General features: G+C 42.4%; 1 protein-coding gene across 3 annotated transcripts in view; it reads left to right on the forward strand.

Moving 5' to 3' along the window:
• The first annotated feature begins 228 nt into the window (after window positions 1–228).
• PHACTR4 (phosphatase and actin regulator 4) overlaps window positions 229–13484 on the forward strand; it is a 99737-nt gene continuing 86481 nt past the window's right edge. For 2 of the 3 annotated variants that reach the window (XM_043909450.1, XM_043909451.1), the window contains exon 1: window positions 229–356. The gene's annotated coding sequence lies outside the window, so the exon portion shown is untranslated. The remainder of the gene's footprint in view (window positions 357–13484) is intronic. The other variant, XM_043909453.1, reaches the window with a different exon arrangement.

A 13484-nucleotide genomic window follows, 5' to 3' on the forward strand; every position in this document is an offset into this window, starting at 1 on the left:
TCTCTCCTTCCAAGTCCAAATGCCTTTGTCCTCCCCCGGACCAGGAAAAGTGCCCCCAGCCTCTCTTACATGCAGCGGGCGGCGCATGCTGAGAGACGCCGTATGGGAACGACCAGCCCAGAGCTGAGAGACAGGTTCCCGCCATTTTGTCCGGCCCCCGCCGTAGCCGGCTCCTCTCAGAGACTACAAGTCCCATGAGCCCCCGCGGCGGCACTTCCTACCCCTCGCTGTCCCTCCCGCTGCCTTTCCCCCCTCCTGGGGGCCGAAGCCTGTGGCTAGCCTGGCGGCCGGCAGGCCAGGTAGGATTTCCGGGGGAAACTGCTGTGGAGGCTGAGGCGGCGGCGGCGGAGCCCCGGGTGAGTTTGGCGAGTAAAGGAAAGTGAGCGGGAAGTGCACAGGGTCGGCCTGCGGGTGCCGGGTAGGCTCGGGCCGCGCTCTCGGCTCCGCGAGGGGCTTGCGGTGCGGGCGAGGGTAACGGCCGGGCCGGGGTCGCTTCGAGCCAGGGCGGGGCGGGCGATGGCCGCCGCCGCCTCCTCCGCCCTCCCACAACCGTCTCCCGTGGCTTCCCCGCCTGCGGCGCGCCCCGCGCGGGCTTGCCCTCTCCGCCCACCGACTTGGCGGGGCCCTTTTGTCTCGGCAGCTTTTCGCCCCTTTGTGCCCGGGCATGGAGTCACCTCCTCGGGGGAGCTCGCCGGGCCATTCCTTGATGGGGGGCCGGTCCCTGGGAATCCGGTCACTGTAACCAGATCGGGTCGAAGTCCATTTTTCAAACCTGCCCTCCCTCATACCTCTGCATCCCAGCTGGGCAGCTCGAAGGCTTCGGAGCACAGGCGAGGCAGACGGAGTTTCTGCCGAAAACCTCGAGTTTATTGTCCAACTCTTAAATGTCAGCCCCGGGTGGCCTCACGACACTAATCTCCTCCAGGCATTTTTCTCGATAGGGGGATGGGCCTATGGGAAAGAAGCGAGTCCCGCTCCCAGAGAAACCGGGAAAGAATCGGATTTGCTGCTCTGCCTGTATGGGTCACGGCTGTGATCGAGGAAATCACAGAACCTATGCGAATGGCCAGAATGGTAGTTCACATACCTTTAGAATCTCGGAGAAGAGAAAGTGATTTCTGGGGCAGCGAGCAGCCTCTTCATCACAGCACGCAGAAAAAGTCTACAGTAGTTCATCCAACCGCCCCCTATTCCCCGCAAATCCCACGTTTTACTTCTGCTTAAAACAAAAGTTGAAAGCAGACGTCCATTAATAGAAGGACCTGCTTTATAGAGAAACCAGAAACCTAGTGGCTTCTAGAAAGCTAACTCTTTTAATAGAAGTGATTTACCGCTGAGACTCCCAAATTGTGTTACTGATACTGTGTAGGGGTTTGTTGTTCTTCAGTTGCTAAATCCAGTTGGTCGGACTCTCTGCGACCCCTTGGACTGCAGCACGCCAGGCTTTCCTGTCCTTTACTATCTTCCGGAGTTTGCTCAAATTCATGTTCATTGAGTTTCTGATGTTATCCAACGATCTCGTCCTCTGTCTTCCCCTTCTCCTGCCTTCAGTCTTTCCCAGCATCAGGGTCTTTTCCAATGAGTTGGCTCTTCGCATCAGGTGGCCAGAGTATTGCATCTTCAGCTTCAGCATCAGTCCTTCCAATGAATATTCAGGGTTGATTTCCTTTAAGATTGACTGGTTTGATTTCCTTGCTGTCCAAGGGACTGTCAATAGTCTCTTCCAGCACCCCAGTTTGAAAGCATCAGTTGTTCCGAGCTCAACCTTCTTTATGGCCCAACTCTCACATCCATATCTGACTACTGGAAATAGGAAATGTTCGATTCGTAATCTGTTAATGAGTGGGGATTGTGTTTTTCTGACTCTGCTTTGAAGAAGCAACCACAGAATTACTCTAGAACTTGACTGTTAATTATTTGTTCAAACATGACAGTGCTATCAGTGCCTTTTTGGGGGGCCTCGCCACCTGGCTTGCAAGATTTAGTTCCTCTGCTGCTGCTGCTAAGTCGCTTCAGTCGTGTCCGACTCTGTGCGACCCCATAGACGGCAGCCCACCAGGCTCCCCCATCACTGGGATTCTCCAGGCAAGAACATCGGAGTGGGTTGCCATTTCCTTCTCCAATGCATGAAAGGAAAAGTGAAAGTGAAGTCGCTCAGTCCTGTCTGAAACTCTTAGCAACCCCATGGACTGTAGCCTACCAGGCTCCTTCGTCCATGGGATTTTCCAGGCGAGAGTACTGGAGTAGGTTGCCATTGCCTTCTCCTTAGCTCCCCTACCAGGGCTCAAACCCATGCCCCCCTGCAGTGGAAGTGCAGAGTCCTAACTACTGGATTGCCAGGGAATTCATACAGTGCTGTTTTTTAAAAGTAGTTCATATACATTATATAATTTTTTTTTTTTTTTTTGGCTGTGCTGCATGCAGGCTTTCTCTAGTTGCAGTGAGTGGGGGCTATTCTTCGTTACAGTGTGAGGGTTTCTCATTGCAGTGGCTTTTTTGTTGCAGAGCATGGGCTGTAGGCTTTGTTGCTCCGAGTTACATAGAATCTTCCCGGACCAGGGATTGAACCCGTGTCCCTTGCATTGGCAGGCAGATTCTTACCGACTGTACCACCAGGAAAATCCTACATTATATGATTGAATTCTCACTTCGAGATGGTGGTTCTCTCATTTTACAGCTATAAAGTGTTATGTTTACAGCCTCTGAAATGTTAAGTGACTTGCTGGAGGTCACAAAGCTAACCTGGGTAGGATACAGTCAAGTGAACCTTACTCCAGATCCAGTACTCTATCATACATTACCTCACACCTATTGCAGTTATTTATCATAACACCGGCAACAGCTTGTGATTTGCTGAAATTTAAATATCGGAGAAAAATAATGGAAATATTTTCAATTGCAGCACCTGATTTTTAAGAGTTTCTAGAACCACAAACAATGTCATTTCGAAAAGACATGCTGAACATTGCTTCCATCGCCTTGTCTTATGGTCTGCCGGGATCCTTGTGCCTAGGCAGAATGGCAGTTTTATGGGGCCCCGGAGGTGGGGAAGGATGATGAGTTATTGAGCTGTGGTTTTGACTAATGGTTATTCAAAGTTTTATTTACTAAACGGTTTTGACTAATATTTGCTTAAAGACATTAAGAAGTATGTTGGAGACCATATTTACAGCAGCTTTGGCTATTGAAGAAAGACTGACATTCATATATTTTTCTAGTCAAAGAGTCAAGACACAAGAAAGTACTTTCTTAGTTGTTGCTCTTAAGAAAACCTTTGATCAGTCTCAGACTTGCAGTGTAAGCCTTGGGTTTATGTCAGTACATGCCATGAATGTGACATCAGAAATAGAAACCTACTTCACCTCCTTAAATTCTTCTTAGATAAAATGCATTACATGCCAGTGGAATTGAGTCAATACAATTAGTCTAGCCTTTCTAACTAGTAGAAGCCTGTTTTAAATCTTTTATTAAACCATCATAATGGAAAGGAGTTTTTTTAACTTGTGTTTTTGCTGTTGGTCTACTCTGTTTCAGATCAATTCAGTCAATGAATATTTATTGAGAGCCTGTTGTGTTTTAAGCTTTTTTGCAGTGCCTGAGAAGAAAGCAATGAGAACAAAAATCTTTTTTCTTTGGGGCTTACAAAGTGATTAGGGGTGGATTGGGCGGGGGTGTGGTGGTGGTGGTGGTGAGAATGTAGTAGTAAGACTGTAAATAAATATTAAATAAATCCTCTCTTATGTAGTGTGCAGTTTTCAGCAGTAAGCTCTTTGATCTTTAGTTTTCTCATCTTTACCATAGGTGTAATGATTCCTATTCTACCTAGTTTGAATTGTTTCCAGAATCAAGTAGGATAAAAATTTGGTTGCATTGTACCTTTCCACATTCCTGTGGTAAGTTACTGTTACTACTATTAGAAAAGGAAAAGGAACATTGGGGGAAAGTTGTTTGTAAAGAAAAGACAGAATGGCTGGATTCTCTGTTCTGAGAGAACCTGATGTCCCATTGGTAAACCTTCTGTGACTATTAGACACATCTTTACAGGGCTACCATAACCCTTCATGTAGGCCTTTTTAAACCTATCAAACCTATCAAATAAGACCATTCTTATTCTATATTGTCACAGGTTATTAATAACTGTCTTAATGTCAGGTGCCATGCCCTAATCTACATCCTTACTGCTTAGCACACAGCTTCAGGTATTGCATTGGAACTTCAAAAATGTTTGGTGATTGAGTGAATGAGTAACAAAAATAGACAACAGTTGAGTGCTAAAATGGATCTTTTACTCAGCAGATATTTTTGTTTTGCCCATCATGTGCTTGGTACCTGGGCTATGTTCCAGCGGTACAAAGGTATGAAGGTATATAGCTTCTGCCTTAAAGCTTATAACATTACAACACCTAATAGGCTAGTGAGTGTTAAATAGGGGTGTGCTATATTGATACGATAAGGGACTGAATGATTCTGTTCTGGTAGACAGTGAAAGAAGGCATTAGAGAGGAAGTTAATTTTTTTTTTTTTTTTTTGAGCTTGTTCTGGAGGGATTAATAAGAACAGTTAAAGTTATTCCAGCCAGAGGGGGCAGTTTGAGTATAGGAATGGAGATGCTAAAGTATAAGGTATGTGTCTGATACGGCTAAAGGTAATTACAGTTGGTTTTTACATTTTTTTTTTTTTTTTTTGGTTCAGGTACCCCTCCTCCTCTAGAAAATTTGAGAATAGCAATAGATTTTTCTTCCCGGAAAAGTGCATATGAGCAAGCATATGCACATCATTCTAGAAAGTTGTGCAGTTCTTAGGGGTCTCTGGACCAGTGGGACTGAGAAGTTGAAAAGTGCAGTGTCTGGTGAAAGGAGCAATTGATGGCTACATGCTGAGAAAGATTCTGGGTGCTTGTTGAAGACTTCAGGCTGCGGGAGCTCCCTGCTGGCTCTGTGGTTAGGGTTTAGCACTTTTACTGCTGTGACCTGAATTCATCCTCTGGTTGGGGAACTAAGATCCTGCAAACTGTGCAAAGGTCTGCCCGCCCCACCCCCCCACCCCGCAAAAAAAGAAAAAAATGACGTTAGCTTTTATGATTAAGGAATTGCTAAACCATCAAAAGTTTTTTAGTAGGAAATTGATATAATCTGATCTGTTTTGACAGCTAATTGTTTGCTATTTTCAGGATAGATTAGAGGGTTTAGGAGCATATTTAGCATAAGTGCTAAATAGGAGGTAGGATTGAGAGCCTTTTTTTTTTGGTTTTGTTTTGATTTTAAAAGATGAGAGAGACTTGACATGTTTAAAGAAAAGAAAAGGAGCCAGTGGAGGAGCAGGTACTGAAGATCTACACAAAAGAAAAGGAAGATAATAGAGAAACCTTGGGAGGAGATAAAATCAAAGCTCATAGAGAGGTGATCCTTGAAAAGGAAACATGAAGAAGGGATAGAAGAAGATATATTTGGAAATGATCAAAGTGAAAGTTGAATTTGGAGTAAGTTACCAACAGCTGATTTTTAGTTTGTTACAATATTGTTTCTGTTTTTGGTTCTTTTTTTTTTTTTTGGCTGAGAGACACCTAGGATTTCATCTTCCCAACCAGGGATTGACCCTGGAGTCCCTACACTGGAAGAAAAAGTCAACCACTGGACTGCCAGAGAAGTCTTCCCATCAGCCTATTTTGTACCCACTGATCTAGGCACTTTTCTGTGTGCTGTTTCATTTAATTTTACAAAAATTCTATAACTTGGGTGCGTGCGTGCTTGCTAAGTCACGTCTGACTCTTTGTGACCCTGTGGACTGTAGCCCTCCAGGCTCCTCTATCCATGGGATTCTCCAGGCAAGAATACTACAGTAGGTTGTTATGCTCTCCTGCAGGGATCTTCCTGACTCAGAGATCAAGCCCATGTCTCTTGTGTCTCCTGCATTGGCAGGCGGGTTCTTTCCTACTAGCGCCACCTGGGAAGCCCATAGCTTGGTTAGATATTCCCATTTGACAGCTGAAGGGAGGTATGGCTCAGAGAGATTAAATTTCCAAAAGACACCTTTATGGAACTGAAGAAATCTGGAACCCAGATATATATTGACTTCAAAGTTTAATAATTTCTACCTATAGGGTCTGTTAATGCTTTATGATTTCTTCTTTTTTAATATTTTCCTTTCTAAAAAAAAGAATATTTTCCTTTCTGAATGAATGAGTTATCTGCAGAATGATCAAAGGATAGAGTGGGCTAGAGGACTCCAGTTCAGTTCAGTCACTCAGTTGTGTCTGACTCTTTGTGACCCCATGGACTACAGCACGCCAGGCTTCCCTGTCAGTCACCAACTCCTGGAGCCTACTCAAACTCATGTCCATCGAGTTGGTGATGCCATCCAACTATCTCATCCTCTGTCGTCCCCTTCTCCCACCTTCAATCTTCCCAGCATCAGAGTCTTTTCTTTGCATCAGGTGGCCAAAGTATTGGAGTTTCAGCTTCAGCATCAGCCCTTCCAATGAATATTCAGGATTGATTTCCTTTAGGATTGACTGGTTGGTCTCCTTGCAGTCCAAGGGACTCTCAAGAGTCTTCTCCAACACCACAGTTCAAAAGCATCAATTCTTCAGCACTCAGCTTTCTTTATAGTCCAACTCTCATATCCATACATGACTACTGGAAAAATTATAGCTTTGACTAGATGGACCTTTGTTGGCAAGCTAATGTCTCTTATTTTTAATATGTTGTCTAGGTTGGTCATAGCTTTTCTTCCAAGGAGCAAGCGTCTTTTAATTTCATGGCTGCATTCACCATCTGCAGTGATTTTGGAGCCCAAAAAATAAAGTCTGTCACTGTTTCCATTGTTTCCCCATCTGTTTGCCATGAAGTGATGGGAATGGATGTCATGATGTTAGTTTTCTGAATGTTGAGTTTTAAGCCAGCTGTTTCACAGCACTTTCATCAAGAAGCTCTTTAGTTCTTTGCTTTCTGCCATAAGGGTAGTGTCATCTACATATCTGAGGTTATTGATAATTCTTCTGGCAATCTTGATTCCAGCTTGTGCTTCATCCAGCCTGGCATTTCACATGATATACTCTGCATATAAGTTAAATAAGCAGGGTGACAATAAACAGCTTTGACGTACTCCTTTCCTGATTTGGAACCAGTCTGTTGTTCCATGTCCAGTTCTAACTGTTGGGTCTTGACCTGCATACAGATTTCTCAGGAGGCAGGTCAGGTGGTCTGGTATTCCCTTCTCTTTAAGAATTTTCCAGTTTGTTGTGATCCACACAGTCTAAGGCTTTGGTATAGTCAATAAAGCAAAAGTAGATGTTTTTCTGGAACTCTCTTGCTGTTTCTATGATCCAGCGGATGTTAGGAGTTTGATCTCTGGTTCATCTGCCTTTTCTAAATCCAGCTTGAAAATCTGGAAGTTCATAGTTCACGTACTGCTGGAAGTTCACGGTTCACACTTGAAGCCTGACTTGGAGAATTATGAGCATTGCTAGCATGTGAGATGAGTGCAATTGTGTGGTAGCTTGAGCATTCTTTGGCATTGTCTTTCTTTGGGATTGGAATGAAAACTGACCTTTTCCAGTTCTGTGGCCACTGCTGAGTTTTCCAGATTTGCTGGCATATTGAGTGCAGCACTTTAATAGCATCATCTTTTAGGATTTGAAATAGCTCAACTGGGATTCCATCACATCCACTAGCTTTGTTTGTAGTGATGCTTCCTAAGGCCCACTTGACTTCACATTCCAGGATGTCTGGCTCTAGGTGAGTGATCACACCATCGTGGTTATCTGGGTCGTGAAGTTGTTTTTGGATAGTTCTTCTATGTATACTTGCCACATCTTCTTAATATCTTCTGCTTCTGTTAGGTCCACACCATTTCTGTCCTTTATTGTGCTCATCTTTGCGTGAACTGTTCCCTTGGTGTCTCTGATTTTCTTGAAGAGATCTCTAGTCTTTCCCATTCTGTTGTTTTCCTCTATTTCTTTGCATTGATCACTGAGAAGGGCTTTCTTATCTCTCCTTGATATTCTTTTGAACTCTGCATTCAAATAGGTATATCTTTCCTTTTCTCCTTTGCCTTTAGCTTCTCTTCTTTTCTCAGCTATTTGTAAGGTCTTGTCAGACAACCCTTTTGCCGTTTTGCATTTCTTTTTCTTGGGAATGGTCTTGATCACTGCCTCCTGTACGGTGTAACGAACCTCCATCCATAGTTCTTCGGGCACTCTGTCTATCAGATCTAATCCCTTGAATCTATTTGTCACTTCCACTGTATAATTGTAAGGGATTTGATTTAGGTCATACTTGAATGGTCTAGTGATTTTCCCTACTTTCTTCAATTTAAGTCTGAATTTGGCAATAAGGAGTGCATGATCTGAGCCACAATCAGTTCCTGGTCTTTTTTTTTCCTAACTGTATAGAGCTTCTCCATCTTTGGCTGCAAACAGTATAAGCAATCTGATTTGGTATTGACCATCTGGTGATGTCCATGTGTAGAGTCTTCTCTTATGTTGTTGGAAGAAAGTGTTTGCTATGACCAGTGTGTTCTCTTGGCAAAACTCTGTTAGCCTTTGACCTGCTTCATCTTGTACTCCAGGGCCAAATTTACCTGTTACTCCAGGTAGCTCTTGACTTCCTACTTTTGCATTCCAGTCCCCTATAATGAAGAGGACATCTTTTTTGGATGTTAGTTCTGGAAGGTCTTGTGGGTCTTCATAGAACCATTTAGCTTCAGCTTCTTCAGCATTACTGGTCGGGGCATAGACTTGGATCACTGTGATATTGAATGGTTTGCCTTGGAAATGAACAGAGATCATTCTGTTGTTTTTGAGACTGCATCCAAGTACTGCATTTTGGACTCTTCGTTGACTATGATGGCTACTCCATTTCTTCTAAGGGATTGCTACCCACAGTAGTAGATATAATGGTATCTGAGTTAAATTCACCCACTCCAGTCCATTTTAGTTCACTGATTCCTGGAATGTCGATGTTCACTCTTGCCATCTACTGTTTGACCATTTCCAATTTGCCTTGATTCATGGACCTAAAATTCCAGGTACCTATGCAATATTGCTTTTTACAACATCAGGCTTAACTTCCATCACCCATCACATCCACAACTGGGTGTTGTTTTTGCTTTGGCTCTGTCTCTTCATTCTTTCTGGAGTTATTTCTCCACTCTTCTCCAGGATCATACTGGGCACCTACCAACCTGGGGAGTTCATCTTTCAGTGTCATACCTTTTTGCCTTTTCATACTGTTCATGGGGTTCTCAAGGCAAGAATACTGAAGTGATTTGCCATTCCCTTCTCCAGTGGACCACGTTTTGTCAGAACTCTCTGCTATGACCTGTCCGTCTTGGGTGGCCCTACACAGCATGGCTCATAGTTTCATTGAGCTAGACAAGGCTGTGGTCCATGTGATCAGTTTGGTTAGTTTTCTGTGATTGTGGTTTTCATTCTGTCTTCCCTCTGATGGATAAGGATAAGAGGCTTATGGAACCTTCCTGATGGGAAAGACTGACTGAGAGGGAAACTGGGTCTTGTTCTGATGGGCTTGGCCATGCTTCAGTAAATCTTTAATCCAATTTTCTGTTGATGGGCGGAGCTGTGTTGTTTCTCTGTTGCTTGACCTGAGGCCAAACAATGGTGGAGGGAATGAAGAGAATGGCGACCTCCTTCAAGAGGTCCCATGCATGCATTGCTGTCCTCAGTGCCTCCGGCCCTGAAGCAAGCCACTCCAAAGAGTGTTAAAAGTTTGGAGTAGCAGTCATGGAAAAAGTAAGAGGGCCACCAGAGATGAGCAGATGAGCAAAAAGGGCTGTCGAACCTCAGGACTCTACTGAGGTTGGACAGATTACCCAGTCAGCTATCCATTCTGTCTCCACCAGTTCTCAGACGTTTTTGAATTCTGTTGATGTGGGCCTGAGAAGACACACTATGTTGTAATGGGAGACTCAGAGCAAGTCACGTATCTTGTGCTTCAATTTTCTCATCTCTTTAAGGGTCTGGATTAGTTGCTTTCTCAAATTCTAGGACTTCTGTGGTATTCCGAGGAGTTTTAAGAGAGGAAGTGTGTCTAGTGATTGATTTTTTTTTTTTTTCTTATTGAAAAGAAACTTTTTATTTGGATAAAAACCTGGTAAAATTACATTTTTCCTTCTTGTTTATCATTTCCTAATGAAATTCCATTTGGATGAACTATGGAAATTAATAAGTATTTTGGTATTTTTTTTTAAAATTTGTACGAAGTTTCCCAATTACTTTCTTTTTTTTTTTTTTTCAGTTATTTTTATTAGTGGGAGAAGGCGAGGGTGGGATGTTTAGAGAGAACAGCATCGAAACATGTATACTATCTAGGGTGAAACAGATCACCAGCCCAGGCTGGATGAATGAGACAAGTGCTCGGGCCTGGTGCACTGGGAAGACCCAGAGGAATCAGGTGGAGAGGGAGGTGGGAGGGGGGATCGGGATGGGGAATACATGTAAATCCATGGCTGATTCATGTCACTGTATGACAAAAACCACTGCAATATTGTAAAGTAATTAGCCTCCAACTAATAAAAATAAGTGATTGATTTTTTAAGGGAAGAGGTGGTTGAAACCACACAGCTTTCAGATTCAAGCTTAGTTTTCAGTTTAACTTCTCTATTATATTTAAAGTACCAGATGTTTGTTTTTACAGTCTGAAAGTTCTGACATTTATTCAAAGTAGTGTATTTACTACCTTTGGAATCTGAAAACCTGGATCCTAATTTCAGCTCCATCACTTCCTAGAGGTGAATATCCAAGTCAGCTGACCTTTAGTTTCCTCATTTATAAAATGGAGCTAGTAACCATTTCTTCAAAAGTATCAGGATAATGTATGTGAGAGGTCTTTGTAAAACTGTAGAGTGTTTAGTAAATATGAGAAAAGATATGATTATACCTGGCAAGGAAATGGATTAATACTGTGATCAGTACAAGGGAGTGAACTCTGGTTTAAAGTGCATCCTTCAGTTCCAGGGTACTGAGTGGTAAGACAAACCTCTCAGGGTACATATTGTCAGTGCATTGAATTTAGAAATTTATTTGTAGTATGTGATGCTAATGGATTTTTTTCAAGTGTACATTTAAAATCAGATTTTATCTTGAGTCAAATCTGTGACTTAATAAAACAGCCTCCATTGTTAAATATTCTCTGTATTTATTCTCTCAAATGTGAACTTGTTAGCCACATTTCCAGGAGTATTTTTAAAATAGCTCTTGACTGTTTTAAGGGTAAATAGCAATTTTATGATTATCTGACAGAACTTAATTACATTGCTTAGTTTGTTTGTTTCCTTTGTGGATGGCTGATTCTGATGGAACTCAACATCATCTCTTATAAAGAACTGTCTTAGCCCACCATGACCCTGCAAGTCTCATCTAGCAGATAACCAAAATACTTGATTCTGTCTACCCAGCTGCTTACGCTCTTCTTTGTATTTAGGTTGGAAATACAGAAATTGGCAGAAAGGTCAGAAATTGGCAGAAAAGGTCAGAAATTGGCAGAAAAGGTTAATGATTCATCCTTACCTTGAGTGATCCCAAAGCACTTTGTCCATGTCTCTTCAGGGCACTTTTCCCCTCTGTAGCTTATTTACCTCTTTATTCTCCCCACTAAACAGTGCCTGTTTATGAAAATAAACTGAACTAAGGGGGATTCCCTGGTGGTCTTGTGGTTAGGACTTGGCACTTTCACTGCCATCAGCCCAGGTTCTATCCCTGGTGGGGAAGGTCCTGCAAGCCACGTGTCATGGCCCACCCAGAAAAGTTAACAACTGAGCTAAGGATTCCTTTGTTGTTGGTTTCAAATTATTTAACCATTAGGCTTAATGCTGCCACACAGGTTTTGCATGTGTTACTTTCTTCTTTTAAAATGAAATGACTGCTACTTTCAATATCCTATGATAAACCATAGTGGAAGAGAATATGAAAAATAATGTGTGTGTGTGTGTGTGTATGTGTATATAGCTGAGTCACTTTGCCGTATAGCAGTAATACAGCATTGTAATTCAGCTATACCGCAATGAAAAGAAATGTAGAGAAAGAATGAAATCACTGGATCAGCAGATATGAACATTTATATAGAGCTTCGTTGTTTAAATTATTTTTTCATTTCTTTTTTTTTTGGCCGTGCTGCACAGTTTGTGGTGGTTTTCCCACCAGGGATTGAAACCAGGCCACAGCAGTGAAAGCCTGGAATTCTAACCACTGGGCCAGCAGGGAACTCCTTAATTTTCTTTCTTTCTTTCTTTTAATTGGAGGATAATTACAATATTGTGATGGTTTTTGCCATATAGCAACGTGAATCGGCCATAGGCATACATGTGTCCCCTCCCTCCTGAAACCTCCTCTCACCTCCCTCCCTGCCACATCCCCGCAGGTTGTCACGGAGCACCGACTCTGGGTTCCCTGCATCATATGTAAAACTCTCACTGGCTGTCTGTTTTATGTATGGTAGTGTATATGTTTCAGTGCTGTTCTCTTAAATCATTCTGCCTTCTCCTTCTCCCACTGAGTCCAAAAGTCTGTTCTTTATGTCTCTGTCTCCTCTGCTGCCCTGCACATAGTATCATCGGTACCATTTTTCTGAATTCTCTATATATCCATTAATATATGATATTTAAAAATATGGAGTGCTTCACACTCTGAGCAAATTTCAGGTATGCAATACTTTATTATTAACTATAGTCATCATGCTGTACTTTAGGTCTCCAGAACTTACTCATCTTAGACCCTTTTATCAGTGCCTTTCCTCTTCTCCTTTCTCTTCCCCCCAAACTAAATATTTTATTCTGTTTTTTATTCATTTATTTATTTTTGGCTGCGCTGGGTCTTCGTTGCTCTGTGCGGGCTTTCTCTGGTTGCGGTACACAGGCTCTAGGCACTTGGGCTTCGGTAGTTGCAGCACAGGGGCTCATTGATTGTGGCCCTCGGGCCGTGGAGTGTGCAGGCTTCAGTAATTGTGGCATGTGGGCTTAGTCGCTCCTCGGTGCATAGAATCTTCCTGACTAGGGGTTGAACCCATGTCCCCTGCATTGGTAGGTGGATTCTTACCCACTGTACCAGCAGGGAAGTCTCAAATTTTTAGCCATTCTGATAGGCAAGAAAAATCAAAATAAAACTCACTTTACATTGGCATTTTCATTATTAGCAATCAGGTTGAACATATTTTCATTTGTATTAACTGTTCGTAGTTCTTCAGTAAATTCCTTCTCATCATTCCCATTTATCTGTTCATGTGTGTCAATTACATACCTATTTTAAAAGGTTAACTTGACAACAGATATGAAATTTAATTTTCTTACATGTTTAGTTTTGGGTTAAATTATTTTTGGAGATTGTATAAATAGTATTTTCAACAGAGTTAATGTTTACTGCCAAAATTGTTTTTTGGAAAGATTTGACATGTCACTGAAGACTGTAGTTTTATTTATTTATTTGAATACTGTAGTTTTAAAGAAAATGTTTTGTTCTGGGGGATTTTCTT

Source organism: Cervus elaphus, chromosome 8 (assembly GCF_910594005.1).
Source record: "Cervus elaphus chromosome 8, mCerEla1.1, whole genome shotgun sequence".
Classification (NCBI taxonomy): Eukaryota; Metazoa; Chordata; class Mammalia; order Artiodactyla; family Cervidae; genus Cervus; species Cervus elaphus.